We start from the raw sequence: 26,276 nt of genomic DNA, 5'->3' as shown, positions 1-26,276 counted from the left end.
CAGACAGGTCTACATAGTGAGCTCCAGCCAGAGTTATGTAGAGACCCTGTCTCAAGAACTCAGAGATCATGTGCCTCTGCCCACCCCCCCCCCAGTGCTGTGATGAAACCCACAACTGATTAACAGATGACAACCACAAAAGTTTTGATAAGGCCTAACTCATTTGAAGACTATGACTAAACTGAACAAGAACAGGACATCAAATAGCTACTCTGGAAATCACTAACCTGCCAATACAGACAACTACAGAGAAACATTCTGCTTTGATAATAGAAATATTCTATGTGCCTCTAGATCAGTGATTCTCAACTTTCCTAATGCTGTGACCCTTTAATATAGTTCTTTATGTTGTAGTGACACCACAACCATAAAATTATTTTTGTTGCCACTTCATAACTGTAATTTTGCTACTGTTATGAATCACAATGTAAATATCTGATATCTGACCCTTGTGAAAAGATAATTTTAATCCCCCAAAGGGGTTGTGATCCACAGGTTAAGAACTGCTGCTCTAGATTAACTCTATGTCCAGTCAATGTGACATTGGAACTGGGACCTTTGATCTTCATGTACCATATAGATATTAGTATTCATGGCTTAAATGTTAGTTTAAAATTAAAAAGATTAATATGGTTAAATTGAAAAGCAATATTTTCCCCAGCCTTGGAAAAACAAACAAAAATTACTTGATCCAGGCAGACAGTTCAATATATAAAAGTACTTGCTACAATATCAGATGACCTAAGTTTGTATCCCTGGAACCATGTAAAAAAAAGTGGATAGGGTGGTACACATAAAGTCAGCACTCCTATGGTAAGGCAGGAAGCTTGTAGGCCAGCTAGTCTGGAATTCACAAAGACCTGTCTCAAACAAGGCAGAGGGCAAGAACCAACACCCAAGTTTGGATTCTGACCTCTATACACGTACAATGGCATGCACATTACGTTCACACAAGAAAGCACTAAAAATAATCTTTTCATAACACTCACAAACAGAATGAAGGAATTTGGATTTTAGACATAAAAAAATAGTTCAGAAAAGATGTTTAGTTAAACATTTATCAGTTGCAGGATACTTATGCTAAAATCCAGAAAGCTTAGCTAAATTAGTAACTTACCAGAATTTACTTTCTGCAATCCACAACTTCATACAAATCTCAAGAATTACAACTAGAACTTGAGGGCTGGGAAACTGACTCAGTAGGTTGGGACCTTACCTGAGATCAGATCCCAAGCAGCCATGATGGGAACTTGGGGGAAGTTGAGTGTCTCTGTAAGTACCTATAATCCTAGAGTTTGGAGAGAGTGGAGCTTTACATTACTGTGTCTGTCTTAATCATCTAAGCTCCCAGACAGGTTTCTGGGACCTAGCTACAAGGGCCAAGGTACATGCTATTGGATCTAACTTCAGTTATTTTCTTAGAAACCTATTTTTCTCAAGTCTTCCCAATAAATTGTACTTACCTTAAATCATAGCTATTTTTCAATTGTAATTAAGATTTCTAAATCTAGATCTACCATGGACAGGCATCCTGGGTATCTATCCATTTAAACTACAAAAGACTGATGTAAGAATAAATGCACCATCTTTTTATACATTAATTAAAAAAAATATAGTCTTTTTGTAGTGCCCAAAATGTCATAAGACTCCTTCACTTCCCATAAAATTAGTCAGGAAGAAAAGGCGGGAAGACCACAGGTTTAAGGCCTATTTGAGTTACAGAATGTACAAGGACAACTTGGGCAAATTAATGATACCCTGTGTTAAAATAAAAGGAAAAATGGGGTCAAATGGTGGCGGCAATTGCCTTTAATTCCAGCACTCGGGAGGCAGAGGCTAGTGAATCTCTGAAGCCAGCCTGGTCCACAGAGTGAGTTCCAGGACAGCTAGGGCTGTTACACAGAAAAACCCGGTCTCAAAAAAAAATAAAAAATAAAAAATAAAAACAAAGTAAAAAAATGGGTTGAGGCTATAGTTTAAAGATCAAAGCCCAGTTACAAAAAAACAAAAACCAAGAGCTTTGTAATTGGGGGGCCCTGACTCATCACTGTATTAGCACCAAAGAAGCCGAATGACTAAATAGGTATAGGAATTAAATGAATGTATGTAAAATATCCCATCCTAAGCACACAGTACACACACAGAGAGGTGGTACAGCAATGAGGAAACAAAGGTAGATTTAACTACTATGTCTGACTGAATCAATCCAAATCTCCAACACCCTTCCTGAACTTTAATTATGGAGCTTCTAGTGACCAGAGAAGAGTGCTTGATAATTCCACCTGGATATATTTGCCACATTTCAAATTCAGTATCTGAAACTGAGCTGATCTGTTGTACAATTTCTCTTTGTACCCCCCCTTTTTTTTTTGAGACAGGGCTTGCTTTGAGTCCCAGTCTGGCTTCTAATTTATGATTTTTCTGTCTCAACCACTCCTAGGATTACAGGCATCTGCTCTGGTACTGATGGGTGTCTTCAACTGCCAAGCCACTCATACCTTAAAATCTAAGATAATATTTTCCTCTTATTTGAGGGTACAGTAGAGCCAATGGATGCCTGAAGCCATGTATACTAATAGTACTGACTCATACCCCTATTCAGACCTAACCTGAAAGAGATGAACCACAATAATTATGTAGTACAATTACAACAATATACACAATGAAAGTTATGTAAACTTGGTCTCTCTCTTGAAAGTGTTCAGCATTTGCAGCTTATCATGAGTAGCTCAAACTGCAAAAGTCAAGCTGTGGATAGATAAAGGAGACTGTTCTTCATTTTTAATTCTACAACCCAACCTACCAAAAACCTGGAAAGCATCTCTCAGATTATTAACCTTTCCAGCCAAATCTAGACAGATTAAAGACCATCTTCTACTTATGTTTAATGATAAAGTCATTTTCCAGAGCAAGAGTATTAATATTAACTGTGTCCACTACCAAGAAATAACAAAATGTCGTCTGGGGCACAGTCTTGTTATGTAGCCTCTATCTAGCTTGGTACTCACTATATAGCCCAGGCTGGCCTTGAACATATATCTATCTGGTAGATCTTCAGTCTCAGTTTTCTGAGTTTGGATTACATGTATATGGTAGCATGCCCAGCCAATAATAATGAACTTGTGATGTCATTTAATTCTTGGCTTTCTGATCTTTACTGGTTTGTTCTGTGCTTAGTTTTGAGATGCACGCGTGCGCGCGCGCACACACACACACACACTCCATGTTTGATAGGCATGAAACCAGTAAAACTGTTGAAAATGCTAAGAAACAAAGATAGGACATTATGATTGAAATGAATTGAGTAAGATTAATAAAGAAGGGGAGGTTGAGAGATGGCTCAGCAGGTAAGAGCACTGACTGTTCTTCCAGGGATCCTGGTTCAATTCCTAGCACCCACATGGCAGCTATCAACTGTCTGTAACTTCAAGATCTGACATTCCCACATAAGTATACATTCAGGAAAAAGATCAAGGCAAATAAAATAAAAAAAAAAGAGCTGGAATAATAAAGAATGGGGGGAAAGTAAGCATGCTGCCCTGTCAATGGGACAAATACTAAATACCATGAATGGCTGAAATACTGTCAAGAACCCTTACAACATATGAAGCCATGGTATCTACATGATAACTAAGGATAATCAAGAAAAGACAAAGAAAAATAACAAGAAACTAACTTTAGTGTATGCTGCTAGAGTGACATTAACCCTAGCAGTCAGATTTCAGGCTTTGTTGTCTCTTTATCCTCTTAAGTTCATGTAAAATGTGTATTTCTAACACCAACCACATTATAAATAATAATAATAAAAAAAAGGATTCAGGGCTGGCATGAGGGCTCAGGATGTAAGGTGATTGCTGCCACCCCTAAACACAACTTGAGTTCCATCCTCAGGAGCCACCTTGTGGATGAAGACAAGTGACTCCTGCAAAGTTGATCTGACTAGCGAATACACACTGTGGCACACACACACACACACACACACACACACACACACACTCACACAAAATAAATAGGAAAAAAATTATTTAAAAACTAGCCTATTGCTGGGAGGTGGTGGTGCACGCCTCTAGTCCCAGCATTCAGGAGGCAGAGGCAGGCAGATCTCTGTGATTTCAAGGCCAGCCTAATCTACAAAGCTACACAGAGAAACCCTGTCTCAAAAAAACAAAACAACAACAAAAAACAGCCTATCACATGTTAACACAAAAGAACTTTGTTGTTGTTTGGTTTGAGACCAATTTCTGTGTAGACCTGGCTATCTTAGAACTTGTCATGTACACACACTGGCCTTGAATTTGCAGAGATCCATCTATCTCTGCCTCTCAAGTGCTGTGATTAAAGGTGAGTGCCACCTTGCCCAACTCACAAAACAGCATTCTAAAAAAATATTTTCTCAGACATAAAAAGGGGAGTGGGGTCAAAAAGTGTGACTCTGGTTATTGGAAATCAGTAAAATTCTTCCACTGCAGCTGCACTCTGCTGTTACTCTGGGTCTCGCATAGCTTATTATTGTTGTTTGATTTTGTTCTGGAAGGCAGGTCTCACACTAGCCCAGGCTAGTGCTTACTCTGTAGCCCAGGCTAAGCTAGTGATCCTGCCTCAGGCTCCCAAATGCTAGGTCTGGAAAACCACACCTAGCTCTGGAAAACTCCACTGTACATCTGAGAAAGGAAAAGAAAGATGTAAATAGCAAAAACACTGTTATGAGCCAGTGGTCACCACTCACACACTCTTGTTGGATAATCTGAGTCAGCTTTGTCTACCAAGCAAGTTCCAGGGCAGCCAGGGCTACACAGGGAAACCCTGTCTTGAAAAACTAAACAAAACCAAAACCAAATAATGATGATGATGATGATGATAATAATAAATACTGTTATAAAATTGCTTTGACTTCATGGATTCTTAGAAGTTCTAGAGATTCCCAGACAACAGTAACCACTAACCAATGCCTGATGAACAGTAAAATGAGTGTGGCACGGTAAGTGCTCAAATAGTTTGTTATGTCATTTAACACTTAAAATATCATAAAGGAAGGGCATATTTATATTTGTATTATTGAGCAGAGGTACAGACATCAACAGATTCTCACTGGAGCTGTAAAAAAATGTATTTAGGTGACACTTCCTCTTCCCCGCCTCCGAACCCGGAAGTTATAGTTGTGACCCGGCTTTTCTTCCCACAATCCCTCACGTCCTTCCTGTCCAATTTGGGCAGGCAGAATGGCTCCCGCAAAGAAGGGTGGCGAGAAGAAGAAATGCCTTTCTGCCATCAACGAGGTGGTGACCTGAGAATACGCCATCAACATTCACGGTGTGGGCATCAAGAAGCATGCTCCTCGGGCACTCAAAGAAATCCGGAAATTTGCCATGAAGGAGATGGGGACTCCAAATGTGCGCACTGATACCAGGCTCAATAAAGCCGTCTGGGCCAAAGGAATAAGGACTGTTCCATACCAAATCCATGTATGTTTGTCCAGAAAACGTAACAAGGATGAGGACTCACCAAACAAGCTGTAAACATTGCTAACCTATGTGCCTGTTACCACATTCAAAAATCTACAGACAGTTAATATAGATAAGAACTAACCTGCTGAATGTCAAATAAAGTTGGAGAACTGCCTTCAGGGTTTGGTTTTCCTTTTTGTCTGCTCCACCAGTGGAATATTTGATACTGTTTAGGATTATCTAAGGGGTATTGTTGGGAGTTAAGAACTGCTGCCCTGGGTATGTACTTTTCATAGAAATCAATGTGTTAGAATTATGGGTTTTGGTTTTTCAAGATGGCGTTCTGGTTTTTCTGTGTGGCCCTGACTGTCCTAGAATTTGCTCTGCAGACCAGGCCAGCCTGGAACTCACAGATCCACGGACCTCTACCTCCCAAGGGCTGGAATTAAAGGTGTGCACTGCCGTGCCTGGCTTGTTGTGGCATTTAAGAAGCTGTAGTGTTAGGTCTCATTTTAGTTCCGGGTGTATGTGAGCCTAAGATTGAAGACTGAGGTTATAACTGTTACATGATACTGAAACCTTGTGTTGCCTGGGTCCTGGGAATTGAACTTGGGCTGTCAGCCTTGGCCTTCTAGCCATCTCTGCCAAACAGTCCATTCCCTTCCCTGTGCTCTTAGGACTTTGTTTTGTTTTTCAGACAGCTTCTCTGTGACAGCTCTGTAGACGGGTTGGTCTAGAATGCAACATAGAGACACTGCCTCCTGAGTGCTGTTGTTTTGTGAGGGGTTTCTTTATTTTTAAAAGCCAGTACAAAAACAAAGAGCTTTATTAAAATCCTTGGGGTCCAACATTGAAAAAAAATGTATTTAGGTAAAAGGTATTAGCCAAGAGAAGGTTAACTAACCAAGAAACCTGGAGCTTCAGTTAAATCTCTTGGCCAAAAAAAAAAAAAAAAAAAAAAAAGAGGGTACAGTACAAAACAAGCCCTTTGAGTGTTTTCATCTCTGGATTTAAGACCAAGAGTCAGGAGTTATCCTGTAACTATCAAGAATATCAAGAAGCTAGTCTAAGAAACCATCCTGAGTGAGGTAACAGTCACAAAAAGACAAACCTGGTATGTGCTCACTCATATATGGATTTTAGGCATAGAGCAAAGGATTACCAGCCTACAATCCACACCACCAGAGAAGCTAGGAAACAAGGAGGACCCTAAGAAAGACATACATGGACCCCTGGAGAAGGGGAAAGGGACAAGATCTCATGAGCAAATTGGGAGCATGGGGTGAGGGGAGAGGGAGCTAAGAGAAAGAGAAGGGGAGAAGAGGGGAGAGGACATGAGGGAGCAGGAAGGTTAAGTCAGAAGAATAGAGGAGAGCAAGATAGGAGATACCATAATAGAGGGAGCCATTTTAGGTTTACAGAGAAATCTGGTACTAGGAAAATGTCCAGAGATCTACAAAGATGACCCCAACTAATAATCTAAGCAATAGTGGAGAGACTACCTTAAATGCCCTTACGAATAATACCGGTGACTACCTTATATGCCATCCTAGAGCCTTCATCCAGCAGCTGATGGAAGTAAATGCAGACACCCACAGCTAAACACTGAATTGAACTCTGGAATTCAGTTGCAGAGAGGGAGGAGTAATGAGCAAAGGGGACCAGGATCGTGAAACCCACAGAAACAGCTGACCTGAACAAGGGGGAGCTCATGGACCCCAGACTGATAGTGGGGAAACCAGCATAGGACTGATCCATTCTCCCTGAACATGGGTGTCAGTGAGGAGGCCTCGGCAATCTATGGGGCCTCTGGTAGTAGATCAGTATTTATCCCTGGCATACAAATGGACTTTGGGAATCCATTCTCCATAGAGGGATATTCTCTCAGCCTAAATAAATGGGGGAGGGCCTAGGCCCTGACCCAAATGTTATGAGACTTTGAAGATGCCCCATGGAAGGCCTCAGCCTCCCTGGGGAGCAGAAAGTGTATAGGATAGGGAGTTAGTGGGGAGGCAAGGGAGGAGGGGAGGGAGAGGGAACTGGGATTGACATGTAAAACAGTCTTGTTTCTAATTTAAATTTTTAATAAAGATGCAAAAACAGAAGCTAGTTTAAAAACAACAATAAACAGGTGAGAACATAAGTGTATGCTGCCACTGAATTGCTAAATAAGACAACTCCATAGTTGCAAGACTGTAGTGCTTATTTGTCTTATTTGAAATAACAAATGCCATTGTTGTTTTAGTTATTCAATTCAAGATTACTAATACGGCCAGGCGGTGGTGGCACATGCTTTTAATCCCAGCACTCGGGAGGCAGAGGCAGGTGGATCTCTGTGAGTTCAAGGCCAGCCTGGTCTACAGAGGAAGTTTCAGGACAGCCTCCAAAACAATACAGAGAAACTCTGTCTCGAAACCACCCCCCCAATAAAAAAAGATTACTAATACATAAAATCAGTATCCTCATATAGATACTTAGTGACAGTTTGTCTTTAAGGTTTATTTTTATATTTTATTTTATGTGTGTGTGTACCAAAGTGTATGTGCACCATGTGTGTGATTTTTTTGTTTGTTTTTTTTGTTTTTACGAGACAGGGTTTCTCTGTATTGTTTTGGAGGCTGTCAGTCCAGCCCAGCCTCCAACTCACAGAGATCCGCCTGCCTCTGCCTCCCGAGTGCTGGGATTAAAGGCGTGCGCCACCACCGTCCGGTGTGATTTATTTTTAAATTTTATTTTATATGTGTGTGCACCAAAGTGTATGTGCAGGTGCTCATGGAGCCCAAAGAGGCCTCAGATTCCCTAAAACCGTTGTTAGAGATGGCTGTGAGCTTCCTGGTGTACATGATACAACAGAACTTGGGTCTCCTCCACGAAGGCTGTACTGGTTAGTTTTTTTATCAAGCTGACACAAGATAGTTATCTGGGAAGAAGAACCACAAATGAGACAAATGAGATAATGCCTCTACAAGGTTACCAATAGGCAAGTTTGTGTGGGCCATTTTCTTGATTAGTAAGTAATTGATATGGATGTCACAGTTCACAGAGGGTGATGCCATTCCTGGGCAGATGGTTATGGCCAAGCAAGTCATGAGGAACAGCCAGTAAACATTATGCCTCCATATATATCTATGTTTCAGGTCCTGCCTCTAGGTTCCTGCTCAAGAGTTTCTGCCCTGACTTCCCTTAATGGTAGACTGTGAGTGGGGTTGTAAGAAGAAATAAATCCTTTCCTCCCCAGGCTGGTTTTGGTCTTGGTGTTATCACAACAATAGAAATCTAACTTAGGACAAGCTACAGATGCTCTTAATTAGGGAGTCATCTCTCCAGCCCCATGATGGTTAATCTTGATTGTCAACTTGATTAGATTGAGAAGTACCTAGGAGATTAACAAGTGTATCTGTACAGATATTTCTGGACAGTATTAACTGGGGGAAAGGTATAACCTGAATGTGGGAAGTATGCTGCCTTAGGCCAGGTCCTGGATGAAACAAAAGGAGAAAGCAGTTTATGAATTCTCTCTTAGCTGGGTGGCAGTGGTGCAGGCCTTTAATTCCAGAGGCACAGGCAGACATATTTCTGTTGAGTTCAAGGCCTAGTCTACAAAGTGAGTTCCAGGGCAGCTGGAACTGCTACACAGAAAAATCCTGTCTTGAAAAAAAAAAAAAGAAGAAAGAAAAACGAAAATTCCCTTATTTTAAGGCTTCCATGAGTTAAATTCCTCTATGCCCACATGATAGAAACAGTTTTAAATCTCAAACCTTGATCAAAATAAATGTTTCCTCTTAAGTTGTTTCTATCAGGTGTCTGATCAGCTACAAAAGCTGACTAATACAAAATCCAACTTCCATTCGCATGCCTTACAAAAGCACTTTAGTGTCTCCAGAAAGCAACAACAAAAACAAAAGCAGAAATACCTCCCCATCAAGGTCTTTATCCTACCTAATCTGCGCTTACTAGTGACACTTTTATGAGAAAGAATTAGTAGATGTGATTGTAAATTACTATGTAGTTTGTGATAATCTAGAAATTAATACATTTCTTTTCCTTTTCCTTCCAACACAGACCTGTTCATTAAGAACAAACTCATTCTTTCCTTTCTTTACTGCAAACACATTAAAACCACTTAAAACAGTATCTAGCAGAGCATGGTGCTGCAAGCCTTTAATCCCAGTGCTCAGGAGATAAGAGACAGAAAAGGACCTTTGTGAGTTCGAGGCCAGTCTGGTCTATATAGCAAGTTTCAGGACAGCCAGGGTTACAGAGAGATCCTGTCTCACACACAAAAACAACACAACACAACCAAACGGAAAAAAAAAAAAACCCTAAAGCCAGTAGTATCCTGACTGATTGAGTTTACTTAAACTTCAACTCTGTTGTAACTTAAATAAGACAATCACTGGAGTCCAGATACTTACTAGCTAGCTCATGGCTTAGCACATTAAACAACTATTAATCTTTGGTGCTTCAAAGCACTTCCATATGCTGGAACATATAATACTGATTTCTAAGAAACATGATTATTAACACAAGAGAATTATTTCCTACTATACTAACAAGGAAATGGAGACTCAGGAGAAATGAGGGCTGGCAAGATAGCTCAGTGGATAAAGGCACCTGTCCTCAAGCGTGATGATCCAATATCAATTCTCAGGACCCATATGGTAAAAGAGAGAACCAACTTCTGTCAAATTGTCCTCAGAACTCCACATGCATACCTACATGCATACTTACATGCACAGAACACACATTCTCAGAATGAGGAGGAGGAGGAGGAGGAGGAGGAGGGGAGGAGGAGGAGGAGGAGGGGAGGAGGAGGAGGAGGAGGAGGAGAAGAAGAAGAAGAAAAGAAGAAGAAGAAGAAGAGGAGGAGGAGGAGGAGGAGGAGGAGGAGGACCGGGCGGTGGTGGCGCATGCCTTTAATCCCAGCACTCGGGAGGCAGAGGCAGGCGGATCTCTGTGAGTTCAAGACCAAACCTGGTCTACCGAGCGAGTTCCAGGACAGGCTCCAAAACAATACACAGAAACCCTGTCTTGAAAAAAAAAAAAAAAAAAAGAAAAAGAAGAAGAAGAAGAAACGTCACTAGGCCAGTAACAGCAACTTATGTCTGATGCTAGGTTTTCTCACTATATATACACATACATACACAGACACACACAGACACACACACACACACACACACACAGACACACACACACACACACACACACACACAAAATCTGTTCCATTCTCCTTTTAGATGCTTTAGGCTTCCACTTCTCCCTTTATACATTATAATATGATTTCTACCTCAGCAAAACCTACTCTGGTTCCTCATTCTTTAAATACAACACATGCATTTCTAGTTCTCAACCTCTGGTGCCCGTTTTGGAAGTTGTACTTCAACACTCACAAATGCCTATAATTCCAGTTCTAGGGGATTCAACACCCGCTTCTGGCCTCTTAGGCACCAGGATTTATTCCAGAGTAAGTAAAACTGCTGGCCAAAGCATCTGAGGCACTAGTGTTAAATGAAGAAATTAATGTAGCATTCAAACAAGAGCATTAACACAAACTTAATGTTACTTTGTATTTTTAAAGGCAAATATACATGCAGTCACTATTGACTAAACTAAAGCATAGTGGTATAACATCTGCAATTCCAACACTGGGGAAACTGAGGTAGAAGAACTGTCAGAAGTTCATGAATAGGCTAGCATACATACTGAGTTCCAAAACAGTCTAGACTACACAATGAAACGCAATCTCAACAAACCATCACTAATACCAACAACCAAGACTTTCAGTTTAACCCAATTTTTAATCAATCCTTATTTAGTGGGAGAACTATTTGTTTCCTAATGAATGCAGAGGCATTTAAAACAAAAATATCCCATAAAATTACATGAAAACCACAGGGAGAAATTATTTTTGATATATGTAATAATTATAAGGGTATTAAAAATTGTTAGGAACATAATTAAGAGCCTCTTAAGTAATGAGGAAACCCCCTTTACAAGTCTAGGAAGGGGCTGGAGAGATGGCTTAATGGTTAGGAGACCTCTTAACCCTTGCTGCTTGAGAACCTGAGTTTAATTTCTGCCACCTCTGTCAGGTGGCTCACAACCACTTGTAACTACACTTAACCTATGCAAACATGCTCAGATCCACTAATATAATTTTTTAAAATCTTATAAAAAACCATATTTACTAGAAGTTTCAGAGGATTATTTGTACACAAAGACACAGAGGTGATACTGTGTTTTATTGGTTTTTAAACAGTTGTCAATACTGGGATAAAAAAAAGCAGTATTTTTAATTCCTTGAGAACTTCATAAATTTTGATCATATTTACCCCAAATCCTTCCATAGCCACCCTCAACTCCTTATCCACCTTACTTTGAGTTTTTCCCTCCCTTTTCCATTATTCCAGCTTATGTTGCCCAACTTACTCTTCAGTGTGGGACCTGTCCTGTAGTGTGGCCAGTCTACCAGGAGTCTTAACATTAAAGAAAACCTATTTTCTCTCTCCCAAAAACTATCAAATATCAATAGCTCCTCAACTTGTGGTGGGATTTTATGCACACCTCCATTGCCCATTTGTTGTGAGAGATATTTGATTACACTCTAAGGATATCTCACTGTGATTGGTTTAACAAAAAGCTAAACTGCCAATAACTAGGCAGGTATAGGCAGGACTTCTGGACAGAGACGGCTCTGGGAAGTAGAAAGGGGAAGTCGACAACCGGACACAGGAAACAGGACATACAGCAGAGTTCAAAGCCGTGAGCCAAATGGCAGCACATAGATTAATAGAAATGGGCTAATTTAAGTTATAAGAGCTAGTCAGAAACAAGTCTAAGCTAAGGCTGAGCTTTCATAATTAATAAAAGTCTCTGTGTCGTTATTTGGGAGCTGGCTGGCAGGACATGCAGGGATTTTTGTCTGGCCTGATTTTATGCAGGTCTTGGTCATGCTGTCATAACCACTAAGTTTGTATGAACAGCTGTCCTGTTGTGTCTAGAAAGTACTATTTCCTTGAAGTCAGCCACCACCACCTTTGGCTCGCTCTTAAGTAATTTTTCTGTCTCTCTTCGTAGAAGATGCTGAACTTTGGAGAGAGTACTATACATCTCTCATTTAAGACAGAGTATTTCACATCTCTCATTCTTTGTACAGAGATTGGGTGAGTGGGTGGTCTCTGTGTTAACTGTCATAATACTAGTGGTATGGGGTAGTTGTTGATTTTTATTTCGAAGAACTCATACAAAAACCCAGAGTGAACAAAACTGGCTTAGGTCTAGGATGATCTTAATCCTCTTGCTTCCACCACTGGAGTGATGGCATTAGAAGCTCAAGCCTGTCACTACCTCAATTTACACAATGCAGATACAGTACCTGCTAGGCCAGCACCCTTCTACCCTGAGCTACAGTCCCAGTAATACTGGTTTTTAATAAGAATTGATGTTCAATCACTCCCAACTGTGAAATTTTCAGGCATAGAAAAATGTAAAAAGACAAAAACAAACTTATAGCTGAATAAATAGCCATGCCTATCAACACTCTGTAATATTCTTTTATTTTTTTTAACAAATATATCCACTTATCAATCCATCTTGAGTTCTGATACCTTTAATAAAATCTTCTTCACACAGGGTCATGACCCCCAAATTTCTTAGAAGGGGAAATCTAAGGATTTATAATAGATAGGACAAATACTTGTAAGTTCTGGACTACAATTTCAGTGTTCCTATAGTATGTGAGTCATGTAGTTCCTTACGTATAGCACTGGAAATAAGTTCATTGTCTTGGCTTGTTACACTCAGTTGTGAGGTGCAACAAGTAGGTGAGTGCTAACTCTGAAAATACACTTGAATTTGAAACCTGGGTCTGTCACTCAATAGCTATGGCATCCTAGACATGTGATTTAATTCTTCTAGCTATCAGTTTCTTTACTTGCAAAATAAAATACTAGTAGCAATATCTAAATGTTAAAATGAGCCTTAATTAAGATAATTCACAAAATATTTAGTAATGCTAGTAATTACAATCAGATTAGCCCCATAGTTATCACAATAGCTGTTTGCATGGCTATACATACCTACTTTAAACAACCATTGCTCCCTCTGAAAACTATGTGAACATAGTATTTCAGACCACATAATTATGCATTTATATCAAATTTATCTAATCTAAATTAAATGTGTTATCTTCATGTGTCCAAATGGCCTTTATATTTGCAGACGTTATGAATGCCAGTTTTGTTGTGCAGTATAAAAGCAAGCATTTGCCAAGTGGTGGTGGCACACACCTTTAATCCCAGCACTCAGGAGGCAGAGGTAGGTGGATCTCTGTGAGTTTAAGGCCAACCTGGTTTACAGAGCTGGGGTCCAGGATAGCCAGACAGGGCTACACAGAGAAACCCTGTCTCCAAAATTAAGTAAATAAAACCTCTATCAATTACATTTAGCTTTAAAGATGATTTGGGTGGGGAGTAAGGAAAGTCAGTCTTCCTCTACCACTTTCCTGAAGATCATCTATTGGCGAGACTAGCTGTCTAGCAAGTCTCAGGATCTTGCTAAGTCTCTACCCATGCCCCAAATCCCGGGCTCCCACCCCCAGATACTGATGCTAGAGATCTGAACCCAGGTCTTCATGCTTGCTATGGCAGGTACTTTACCCATGGAGCTATTCCCCATCCCCTAGATCAAGATTTTTCAAGTAAAAGTTGCAGTTTTTCTTTCATGAATTACTTAAAAATACAACACCTGCAAAAGCAAACTTCAAATCTATGTCTCTACAAATTTCTAAAGGTTAGCCAAAGGTATCTGAATGTAATTATAAAACAAAAGTAGTACTATAAAATGTATAGTCTAATTTTTTAAAGGCAAAAAATTTTGAACAAATTAAAAAAAGCAGTACTATGTGGCTTCAGCCTACCGTACTGCTAACCCTCTGGCACTTGAGCCAAGGTTTTGGTTTTGATTTCTGATAGTACTCGTGCTTCAACCTAGGCCCTTGAATGAAGTTTTCTTAAGTGAAGTTTTTAAAGGCACAGTTTTTGCAACATTATGCTGAACTATGTATATATTTTATACATTCAAAATTGAAATCCTGGGGCTAGAGATGGCTTAGCATGCAGAGGACCCAGGTTCGGTTCCCTGTATCTATATTTCAGCTCACAACCAACTGTAACTCTAACTCCAGGATCTCCAACACCCTCTTCCAGCCTCTGAGGGCAACAGGTACAAACAGACAGATGCAGGGAAAACACTGATACACATAAAAATGTTTAAATCTTTTTTTAAAAAATTCTGCTGGGTGTGCGGCTCATACCTTTAATCCCAGCACCTGAGGGGCTGAGAAGGATCTCTTTTGAGTTCCAGAGCAGCCAGGGCTTTATAGGGAGACCCTGTCTAAGTAAATAAATTCTTAGTTCTGTCCTTTGAAACAAGTCTAGAAACAGTAATACTCTGGTAGCAATGGTTATGCCAAACTTTCAGATCTTTTTATATATACCATTTCTCATCGAAATGACCAAGACTCCTAGGATAAACAGCCCTTTCCATGTGGCTGGGTACCTTGTATCAGAAAGTGCTCCAGAGTAGAGGTGAGTCTAAGTGTCAAAAGACACTGTAGCCAGTTTGAAAGAGTTCCTATGTCCAAACTGGTGACAGTGTGGCCCTCAAAAAGGATCCTAATTGGTTATAAAACGAATAAACTCCTTGGTAGTATTATCCGCTCAAATCTTAAGTCTGTAATGGCCACAGCCCCCTAAAATGAAAAACAAATCAATTTACTCATTTAAAAAATCCATAATTGCTGGGCGGTGGTGGCGCACGCCTTTAATCCCAGCACTCGGGAGGCAGAGGCAGGCGGATCTCTGTGAGTTCGAGGCCGGGCTGGACTGATAAGCCTCCAAAACAATACAGAGAAACCCTGTCTCGTAAAAAAAAAAAAAAAAAAAAAAAACAACAACAACAACAAAATCCATAATTAAGGTGATAAAAATTAAGCACTTAATCTGCATTTTTAGGAAGAAATTTAGTTCATACCTAATAAAATCTCAACTTTTCAAGAGAGTCAATAAAATAACTGATTAAGAGCTAAAACTCACTGAGGAAAATTTATCAGAAACAAGTTTTTTGCTTTTGCTTCCTGTCAAAGAGTTACCTTAAGGTCACATATAATCAAACTGTTAAACCACACCTTCACAAAAGACCTTGCAGTCACCACTTAAACTTAACATCAACTGTGTGGTGTTCCGATTCGAAGTCTGGGGCATCACTTATTTAAGTATTCTTGCCAAATAAGGTTTCACTTTAAGCAAATTAAATCTTTGTTCCAAGGATGTCCAATCTTTTGACACTATTACACAATCAATCAGGTTACACACACGAAAACCTAATATTTTCAGTTTACAACCTGGTGTTGAGCTGTATTCATAGATATCATTGGCCTTATGCAATCATCGACCAGCAGCTGGACAGGTCTGGAACCAAACTCTCACTTAAAAAGAAAGAGTAGTAAATGAAATGACGCGGGGAGTACAAGGTCAAGGCTAAAACGGCTCAAATGTTCTACAAGCAACTGGTTTGGTCAGTTAAGTGTCCCCCCCCCTCCAAAAAAACCCAAAAACAAAAACAGAAGGAAGAAGAAAAGAAAATACGATAGTCTGGGTACTATCCTTTCCAACAAAAGGCATGACTAAATAAACGTAATCACCAAATGCAATTCATGAATCTTGATTGATCACAGCCTGTGGAACTACTTTGGGGCAACTGAGGAAATGTTGATGGACACTGTTACTGACTTGGTATTTTTAGGAAATATTCCAGAATCAAACATGGTGGTGAAGAAATCTAATTCTAGCACTTAGGAGGAGGAGGCACACTGTCTCAACAACAGCAACCACAAAACAGGCAAGTATAGGAAAAGCCGGCCATCATGGAATCGGTACTAATATGGTCACTCTATTTTTCAGACAACCTCTGTGAAACTGAAAAGTTTGAAGCCATAAAAGAAATTATATCACTCATGAGAAGTACAGCAGAAAGACACCTGGGTTCAACTGTCAACACTACTTGCATAACCTAGAACGAGTTACAGTTAATGTTACTAAGTTTCTGTCTCTTCTATAAAATTGTTATCTACATCATTATGTGTTCTGAGACTAAGACACATAAATAAAAAGCAAAACACTGTTGCACAAAGTAAATCTGGTTTTTGTAATTAAATAGATATACAAAGTACTAACACTAATTTTTACATTCCACGTGGAAAACTACAAAAGACACAGGTGAATATTATAAATCAACTGGATATCAGAGTGAATGGGAGGGGGAAAATCAAGATCTATAGTATTTTTTAAACCAAAAATTACCAAGAAAGCAAAAGTAAATATCGATTTTTTTTTTACCCAGCTTCTGCTATTATATTGTAGCCTGCTTTTGGTATTAACTTATCTCCGCATAAAATTCTAATAAGCGGAAGAATTTTTCCGATAAACACACTCAACAGATTAGTATGCTGCTTATATAGCTAACAAATAGGTTTCAGTCTTAAATTCTGTAAGTTACTAGAAAGTACACGAACAACGCAGTTTACAATAGATTCTGGTTAAGGTTCACAAAAAACAAAATTCAAACAGGTACCATTTCCTTTAATCAGTTATAACTTAAGTTGTCATTTCACTTGCAGGTAACTCCTTCCTTTTTGGTAGGCCGACAGCAACACGACCAGATACAGAGATATCCTCAGGTAGGTGTGTGTGGGGGTGGGGGGAGGTGTGTTTGCATACTCTTCCTCTTTTCTTTTAAAAGTGCCGTTCTAATGGGGGGGTGAGGGGGGTGGAGGCAGCGGAGGAGAGGAGGGAACAAACAGGTCTCGGGCTCACGGGTAGACCAGGTGAGCGAGCGGGTACAAACACACCTCACCAGCATTGCATTTGGTGCTGGGCGGATTGCCTTGCAAAATCGGCTCCCCTGGAGGATCCGGGTGACTACTTCAGGTCCCCAGGGAGCGAGGCCAGCCGCTCCCCCTTTCCCGGATCAAATACCAATGAGGGGGACCTTGTGGGGTGTTTCCCCGCACGAATCAAGAGTGACAAATCACGTTTCCTTCCTCTCCCCCCCCCTCGCCGTGTCCAGGTGGGCGACGCGTGGTGTCGGTTCCCGGGCTGGCCCGCCGCCGCCTCCCCCTGTCCCCTTGCTGGCCCTTCCCTCCGTTACCTGCGGCCGGCGGTGCGGGGGTCCGGAGGCCTGTTACTCCTCCTTCTCCTCCTCCTCCTCCCCGCCAGACTGAGGCGGCGGCAGCGAGGTGGCAGCGGCGGTGGCGGCGGTGGCGGTGGCGGTGGTGGCGGCGGCGGCGCCGGCAACCCGGGGGGGAGGGGGCGGAGCGCGCGGCTGGCTCCTCTCCTCCCCCGGGAGGCTCAGGAGACCCTATCTCGGGCCGCCGCGCCTAGGCCAGTGTGCAGCCTGGAAGTGGGCGCGCATGGCGGCGCCGCTCGCCCGCGTGCCCGCGAGGTGTGAGAGTGCGAGGCGCGAGGGGAGCGCCCGGCGCCCGCGGGCCCGAGAGGAGGAGCGAGGGGCCCAAGCCCGCTGCGCGCGGGCGGCCGTTGGGGGCGGTTGCCGAGGGCGGGCGACCGCGAGCGCTGGCCCGGCCGGCGGGGCGGGGTGGGGAAGGGGAAAGGGACTGAGGGGAGGGGAGGGGAGGCTGGGAGGGAAGCCGCCGCCGCAGCGCGCGTGCGGGCCGTAGCCGCTCGTCTCACTCCAGCCTGTTTGGGGGGGCACTTTGTTTGTGTCCCACAATGCTCTGCGCGGACGGCCGGGCTGGGGAGGAGGAGGGGCGGGGCCGGACTGAAGGAGACTGCGCAAGCGCAGAGCGAGCTGTCCTTAGCCTGTCGAGCCAGCCAGACACAGAAAGTACCGCGGGCCTTGACCCGGTCTGTCCTCTTGTCTGCATGTTTCCACAGAAGCGCCACAAGGCCTGTCCGGTTTGCCCTGTAGCCGTGGTCTGAGCCTACACCGAGGGAAACGTCAGAACGGTTTGGTTTTCCTCGGCGCTTTATAAAAGGCTAAAGAAACTGTTTTCTTTTTCTTTTTTTATTTATTTTTCGAAAGGTTTCTCTGTAGCTGCAAAGCACTCCAGCCCTTCTCTGTCGGGGAAGGAATTTGGGTGATGTGGCCGTTTTTCGCACGTGGAAACTGAGGCCTATCAGTGCATGTCCTCGAGGGCCGCTGAGAACCTGACGAGCTCCCCGGCATTCTCCCCATGGACAGGGATCCCTTGCGAGCCGTACCACAGAGCATCTTGGCGTGTCTGGCATCCTCGCAGTGCTCTGAGGTTGCCCTAGCATTTTTCTGATTACCATGGCAGAAAGTGTAGCCCTGGGATGACTACAAACAAATCGGCTCCCATGTCTCTCGTTTCCCCAACAAAGTGGCTTCTACAAGCTAAAGCGACTGTGAACTATTCCCAACAGTACACCGACTCTTCTTTGCCCTTGGGGCAGGGAATATGTGCGGGTCACTTGACTGACACTGTCTGTAGGGCTTTCAAGTTTTGATGGCCTGCAAAGTCAGCATTTAGGGTATTAAAACCCTCAAAGCCCTAAATTGTGACTTCCTCAGACCTCAGAGAACCAGACTTGATGATTTAGCGGGGGTGGGTTGGGGGTACCCCGGGAGTACCCCCCGGAGGCAGGCGTCATTGTGCCTTGGAAGCGAGGAGGAGGGCAGGATGTCAGTCAAGGCTCTGCACCTCGGGCGCTGTACATTTGCATATGCATACTATGTACCCACACACCCAGCGTTTAAACCGAAAGACTCCTTTGTGCAAGGTAGGTTGATCTCCCGGGTGCAATAGACAGACACTTGGCCTCTTCTGACTTTAATCCACCCCCCCCCCCCCCCCCAAGAAAGCAAACCACCAAGCCCCAGAGCACCCTAACCAATGAAATCTACCTTCAAAATAAAAGCAACAGAACCAAAGTCTATGCAGCCCTTCACAATTTCCAAACAAATTTTCAAGTATATAGAAGGTATTTTACTTTACCATGTTTTTAAATAAATTGGACCTGTCTTTGCACTGAGAATTGAAGAATCTTACTATCTAGGGAGGTGCCTGAGCTTAGGGTTCTTGGTAGAGTATGTGCTGAAAACATATGCCATGGAAACAACTGGTGGAGAATCTAGTGGGAATAAAGTAGACAAATAAAGTCTTAGGATAATTAATAGATAGTCAATAAAGGAGCATTCAGTTGGACTTTTCTAATTGTGACTCAAGGGACTAAGATGGCAGCTAATATTCACAGGACAGACAGAAAACACACACACACACACACACACACACACAGAGAGAGAGAGAGAGAGAGAGAGAGAGAGAGAGAGCGCTTTCATTTTCTTATCTCATTTCCTTCTCTCTCTTAAGCTTTGTCTATTTCTCATTTTGCCTCTAAAAGTGTTTATCCTCCTCCTCTCCCATTTACCCCTGTGTCTGAAGAGTTTAGGTGTTTATCATCCTCCTCTCCCATTTACCCCTGTGTCTGAAGAGTTTAGGTGTTTATCCTCCTCCTCTCCCATTTATCCCTGTGTCTGAAGAGTTTAGGTGTTTATCCTCCTCCTCTCCCATTTACCCCTGTGTCTGAAGAGTTTAGGTGTTTATCACCCTCCTCTCCCATTTACCCCTGTGTCTGAAGAGTTTAGGTGTTTATCACCCTCCTCTCCCATTTACCCCTGTGTCTGAAGAGTTTAGGTGTTTATCCTCCTCCTCTCCCATTTACCCCTGTGTCTGAAGAGTTTAGGTGTTTATCCTCCTCCTCTCCCATTTACCCCTGTGTCTGAAGAGTTTAGGTGTTTATCCTCCTCCTCTCCCATTTACCCCTGTGTCTGAAGAGTTTAGGTGTTTATCCTCCTCCTCTCCCATTTACCCCTGTGTCTGAAGAGTTTAGGTGTTTATCCTCCTCCTCTCCCATTTACCCCTGTGTCTGAAGAGTTTAGGTGTTTATCCTCCTCCTCTCCCATTTACCCCTGTGTCTGAAGAGTTTAGGTGTTTATCCTCCTCCTCTCCCATTTACCCCTGTGTCTGAAGAGTTTAGGTGTTTATCCTCCTCCTCTCCCATTTACCCCTGTGTCTGAAGAGTTTAGGTGTTTATCCTCCTCCTCTCCCATTTACCCCTGTGTCTGAAGAGTTTAGGTGTTTATCCTCCTCCTCTCCCATTTACCCCTGTGTCTGAAGAGTTTAGGTGTTTATCCTCCTCCTCTCCCATTTACCCCTGTGTCTGAAGAGTTTAGGTGTTTATCCTCCTCCTCTCCCATTTACCCCTGTGTCTGAAGAGTTTAGGTGTTTATCACCCTCCTCTCCCATTTACCCCTGTGTCTGAAGAGTTTAGGAAGCAACAAATAACTGTTGATCTCTTGAAGGCAGAGAGTTCTAGATGCTTGGGGAGGGTGTAAGAAAAAATGCAAAGAAGATGGACTGTTGCTGGAACCCTCTTCAGTATTCTGGCTCTGGGCAGGATCAGTTTCTGTGGCTTCTTCAGCCTCCCACCTCTTTTCTTCCTGAGCTAGCAGAGACTTGCCCTTGGGTTGCTAGAATAGGTAGACCTTTCTTTGACACCAAGTTGGATAATTCTGTTGGGAGGATTTTGTGCACCTGGAATCCTGTACACAGGTGAAACAAACAAGCAGTATGAGGAACTTCTAATTATTAACTCAGTGTGGATGATTCTGAGGAATTCAAATTCCAGGCAAATTCCGGGGGGGGGGGGTTATTTTATCCTTAAGCTGTTTGGGAGACTCATTTCTGGCAAAAAATGGTACTCTCTCATGGTAGACCGTTACTGCTGAGTGGGAACTCAGTTATTTAGACCAAAACATCTTTCAAAGGTGGACTGCTTTATACTCACCAGAAAGATTAGAGTTATTTCAATGACAGTCCATTACTGCACAAGCTTACTTCCTCATAGATTCTTCCAACTGTATAAACAAAAAGCAGTCTCTTTTCGTACCGTGAAACATGCCTCTCTAATGTTCCCATTTCACCACCCTCTCAGTTGGGTAGGTCAACTTAGCCACTTTCCTAACTTACTGCAAACCAGTCCAGTTGAGCGATTCCTGTTAAATATGTTCTTTCCCACTGTCACCATCCTGAAATAGAGCAGATGGCACCTAGAAAACTGTAATATTGCTTACCTGCTTCCCAAAGGACTCTGCCTTCCCTTCACTGACAAAGCAGTAGCCAGGATTGTAATGCTTGGCAACCATGTGAGCAAGCAGCCAACAATTTCTATTGTATTCAGGTGAAGTCCCAAGCTCTGACTGTGGCTTTCATAACACTACTGTCCGGGTCCTTCCTTGTCTCCTTCAAGAAACATGGTAGTCACAGAGTTACTGTTTTTGTTTAACCTCTAACATTATCATGCTTCTTGTTTCGATACATTCTTCCCTCTAAATAGTAATATTCCATTCTTTGGATATTTTTTTCTCCACCTTCAGATCTCCTCTTTTACAGATTTGAATAATGTAAAATATATTTGTTGCATAACTATACTGTCTATAAAATTGGTAAACTGTTGTGTGCCGTTTGGAATCACTGAGAAGCTGGCTCTAGAAATGGGGTTGCATCACCATTTCCCATTTAAGATGCAAGCATATTTTTCTCATAGTATCTTCCAAGGCCCCTTTGTCTGTGGATGAGCTACCATCCCAGCACACACTCACACCTCTGTAATGGCAAGAGAAGAAAAACAAAAAAAGCCAAATAACCCAAGAGTAAAAACACAGTGTCTTTGAAAACAGCTCTAAGGGAAACCTTTTCTAATAAAGGTTACTATTGTTTATCCCATCATATTAAAATGCCTACAGTGGGACTAGGAAACTGGAGGATCATCTGACTGCTTTGGCTTATACAGTTGGTTTCTGCCAGATGGTTTTCAAAATCCAGTTTGATGGGATGGCTCAGTGGTTAAGAGCACTGACTGCTCTTGCAGAGGACCTAGGTTCAATTCCCCGCACCCACATGGCAGCTCACAACTGTCTGTAATTCCAGTTCCAGAGGACCTGACAACCATGGCAAAGCACCAATGCATATAAAATAAAAATTAATAAATTAAAAATCCAATTTGATGATGTTACCTTTCTGCTACTATTTATTCTTTTCCGTAGAAGCATTTCCTGAGGGGACACTTTGCCTCTCAGTTAGGAACTCTAGCTGGCAGCCTTAATGGGGCTTCCCCAGCCAATTTCTGCTGGATGTTGTTTTGTTGCTGTAGTTTTGTTGTCCTGCCAGGTCCTGCTGCCCTTCAGCCCCAAATAAACACATAGAGACTTATATTAATTATAAAACTGTTAGCTGATATCTAGGGCTTCTTATTAGCTAGCTCTTTCTTAATTAGTAACTTATTTCTATTAATCTAAGTATTTCCATGTAGTCTTATCTTAGCAAAGAAGGGTCCAGCCTGTTCCTCCTTCCTCCAATACATGGTGTTTCCTTCCCATCTCCCCCGCCTAACTTTCCCAGATTTCTCCTCTTCTCCTAGCCCCACCTATCTTCCTGCCTCTATTGGCCAAACAACGTTTTGTTCATCAGTCAATAAGAGAAATATATATACAGAGGACATCCCCCCCATCAATGTATTGCTTTCTATCTGCTCCTTGTTATTATATTCATTCTTTTTGTTTGTTTGTTTGTTTGTTTGTTTGTTTTTCGAGACATGGTTTCTCTGCTCTGGAACTAGCTCTGTTGACCAGGGCGGGCTAGAACTCACAGAGATGCACCTGCTTCCTCCCAAGATCTGGGATTAAAGGTATGCGCCACCACTGCCCAGTATTTATTCTTTCTTTTGCATGCTATGTACTTACTAAATTTGCTCATTCAAAACTGAAAGTCCAGCTATAGTTTATCATCTTCAGACTATACAGAACAATAGTAATGCACACCATATGTAGTGTGTGTGTATGTGTGTATATAATTGTATATAATGTATGTAAGGAAAAAGGACCAACCAAAGAAACATAACCTGAGCAGAGTCAAAGAAACACATGTTGGTCCTGCAACCAGAGCCAAAGAAATGCACCCTGACCACAAAATTAGTGCTAAAAAAACATACTTTGGCCTTAGAATCAGAGACAGTGAAAAAAATATATCCTGGCCCCTAAATTAGAGCCAAAAAGCTAAAGAGGATTAGTGAAAGAAACACATTTTGGCACTGAAACCAGACCAAATCTGACACTGAACCCTGAGCAAAAGAGCAACCAATCCCTAAGCAGGAGATCTAGCCAATCTGAGCACAGGGACTGAAATCTGACCAATCCCCACCCTGGAAATCTTCTCCCTGGAAAACTCCGCCCCTAATAAGCCCTATATAAACCTTGTGCCTGTTCAGTTTGCTGCTTTCTTCTGCTCTGGCAGACTCAGCTACCCTCCTGGATTTTTCCCTCCTAATAAATCTCCCATTTTTGTTTGTGAGCCTAGCCTTTAATGACAAGCCATCTCCCCAGTCCCCAATAAATCTCTTGAATGAGGTTTGGGTGAGACTTTCCTTTGCCTGAAAGGAGCTGAGAAGAGAAATAACAACTTTTCACCTGAGGTATGGTACAGCATGGCAGGCCAGGGCAGAGCAGGGCAGTTCCATCTTGTATCAGAGTAGCCATGACTTCCTTGGGCAACATTCAAGAGTTTGGATAGATTAGTGTTCTCTTTTGCAAGGAGGGAGAAGCTCATGGAGCTTCTCAATGGGGCTCACAGGGCTCATGAATGTACATGAGACCTTCACAATATCCCCCCCACTCTCCAAGGTTATGTAAGAAATGGAAAGCTGATTGGAGGTTGAGACTTCCTCAGTAGTATACTTTCTCATAAGTTCTTCTAGGTACTCTAAGTGGTGCTTCTTTTCATGAGTGATATTGTACAGATGGGACTCTGCAGTGATATTGCTGTCCATATTTGCCCAGGGGATTTCCTGGTGGTAGAGTTGCCTCGTGATACTTATGCTTCCATGGGCAATCACAATATAATACCTGTTTCCCCAACCTGGACTTGGATGGAACCTCTCTTTAGTCTGCTAGTGCCGCTCAATGTAGATGAATAGTTTCCCCAGGAAACCTATCCTAGCACCTAGCATGTAAAGATGAATACAGAATGAAGTGTTCATGGAAGAAATCCTGGGGTGGCATCTTTCTACTATGCAATGCAGAATGGTTTGCCTGCAACCTGTGATTATATTGCATGATCCCTTCTGGAAATGATGAGACAGGCAACTGAGGCTTATCTGTTTGTCCAGAGGGCACTTGACCTGAAAGTAGATATATAGGAGTGTAGTTGGTTGTTTTACTCTTTGGGGGCCCACCACCCAGCTCCCAAATAAACACGCACAGAGTCTTATTTATAAATGCCTAGCCTTTGTTTGGCTAATTTCTAGTCAGCATTCCTTAACTTAAATGATTCCATCTACCTTTTGTCTCTGGACTTTTTCCTTTACTCACTTCTGTATATCTTATTTTTTCCTCTTATTCCATGGCTGGCAGTGTAGCTGGGTGGCTGGCCCCTAGCATCCTCTTCTTGTTCTCTTCATCCTCCTTGATCTCTCTTTTTCTCCTTCTATGTATTCTGCCAGCCCCACCTATCCTTTTTCCTGCCTTGTGATTGGCTGTTCAACTCTTTATTAGACCAATCAGGTGTTTTAGACAGGTAAAGTAATACAGCTTCACAGAGTTAAACAAATGGAACATAAAAGAATGCAACACATCTTTGCATCATTAAAGAAATGTTCCACAGCATAAACAAATGTAACACATCTTAAAATAATATTCCACAACACAGGAGGAACTCTCCTTATTAGGAAATGTGGATAAGAGGGAGGATAGGATAAAAGTGCTGAATTTCCAATTTTTACAGCCAGAGAAAGGAAAGTTTAAGGGAAATCAGACAAAAGATCTCTTTGGGTCACTTGATAGCAATGGGGGTAGGATTGGGGTGAATAAAAAGACAAATGCTTTGTTTATGAACCTCTGGAAGACTTTAAAGTCTGAACAGTTCACTGAAAAGATGAATGACAGAAAAGTACAGATGATCCCTACTTCAGCAGCTACTGTGGAAGAAGACCTTGTGTGTTGGTAACTACCTCAGCTGCTCCCCTAGTGAGTTAGCTACTGTTGCCAGTAGGTGGAGGGCATACAGGATAACCAGAGGCCCTCAGATGGATGGGATTTGTTGGTCCCTTGCTATTGGGAAGGCTTTAGATGCTGAGCTAGGTGTACGTTAATTCATAGCAACCACCCAAAGCAGAAGGGCTAGTGGAGATGGAGCAGTACATGTATAAAAGATTAGTGTGATGTGTGCATTTCTCATCTGTGAAAGTATACATGCCTCATATGCATGTGCTATTCAGATACATTTTCCACATATTAATGGAAGTTTTCACTAGAAGATATAAACTATAAAAGCAAGCATGCATGGCTGGGTAAGACGGGCTCACAAACCATAATGCCCTTTTGATAGCCAACTACGGTTGGCAAAAAACCAAACAGCTCATGGTGATAGCGTGACCTATAAAAAGCTAAATAGAGCTGGGTGGTGATGCCTTTAACCCCAGCACTCAGGAAGCAGAGACAAGCAGATCTCTGTGAGTTCCAGGTCAGCCTGGTCTACAGAGTAGGTTCCAGGACAGCCAGGGTTGTTACACAGAGAAACCCTGTCTCAAAAAAACAAAAACCAAACACACAAACCAAACACACACACACACACACACACACACACACACACACACACACACACCATCAGGCCGTGGTGGCACATGCCTTTAATACCAGCACTTGGGAGGCAAAGGCAAGAGGATCTCTGTGATTTCCAGACCA

At 42.2% G+C, this 26,276-nt stretch overlaps 1 protein-coding gene and 1 pseudogene across 4 annotated transcripts in view; one reads left to right on the top strand and one right to left on the bottom strand.

Annotated features, from left to right (window-relative positions):
* The window catches only part of Zbtb44 (zinc finger and BTB domain containing 44), a 55,981-nt gene extending 37,791 nt beyond the window's left edge, over window positions 1–18,190 (bottom strand). Inside the window, exon 1 of one of the 4 annotated variants that reach the window (XM_013123928.3) lies at window positions 17,652–18,190. The gene's annotated coding sequence lies outside the window, so the exon portion shown is untranslated. The remainder of the gene's footprint in view (window positions 1–17,651) is intronic. The other 3 variants (XM_013123927.3, XM_013123926.3, XM_005084450.4) reach the window with 3 other exon arrangements.
* Window positions 5,220–5,619, top strand: LOC110343604 (annotated as a pseudogene).
* Window positions 18,191–26,276: the final 8,086 nt, after the last annotated feature.

This window comes from Mesocricetus auratus, unplaced genomic scaffold (assembly GCF_017639785.1).
Source record: "Mesocricetus auratus isolate SY011 unplaced genomic scaffold, BCM_Maur_2.0 Super-Scaffold_100022, whole genome shotgun sequence".
Taxonomy (NCBI): domain Eukaryota; kingdom Metazoa; phylum Chordata; class Mammalia; order Rodentia; family Cricetidae; genus Mesocricetus; species Mesocricetus auratus.
This window is presented reverse-complemented; position numbering and strand designations above follow the sequence as displayed.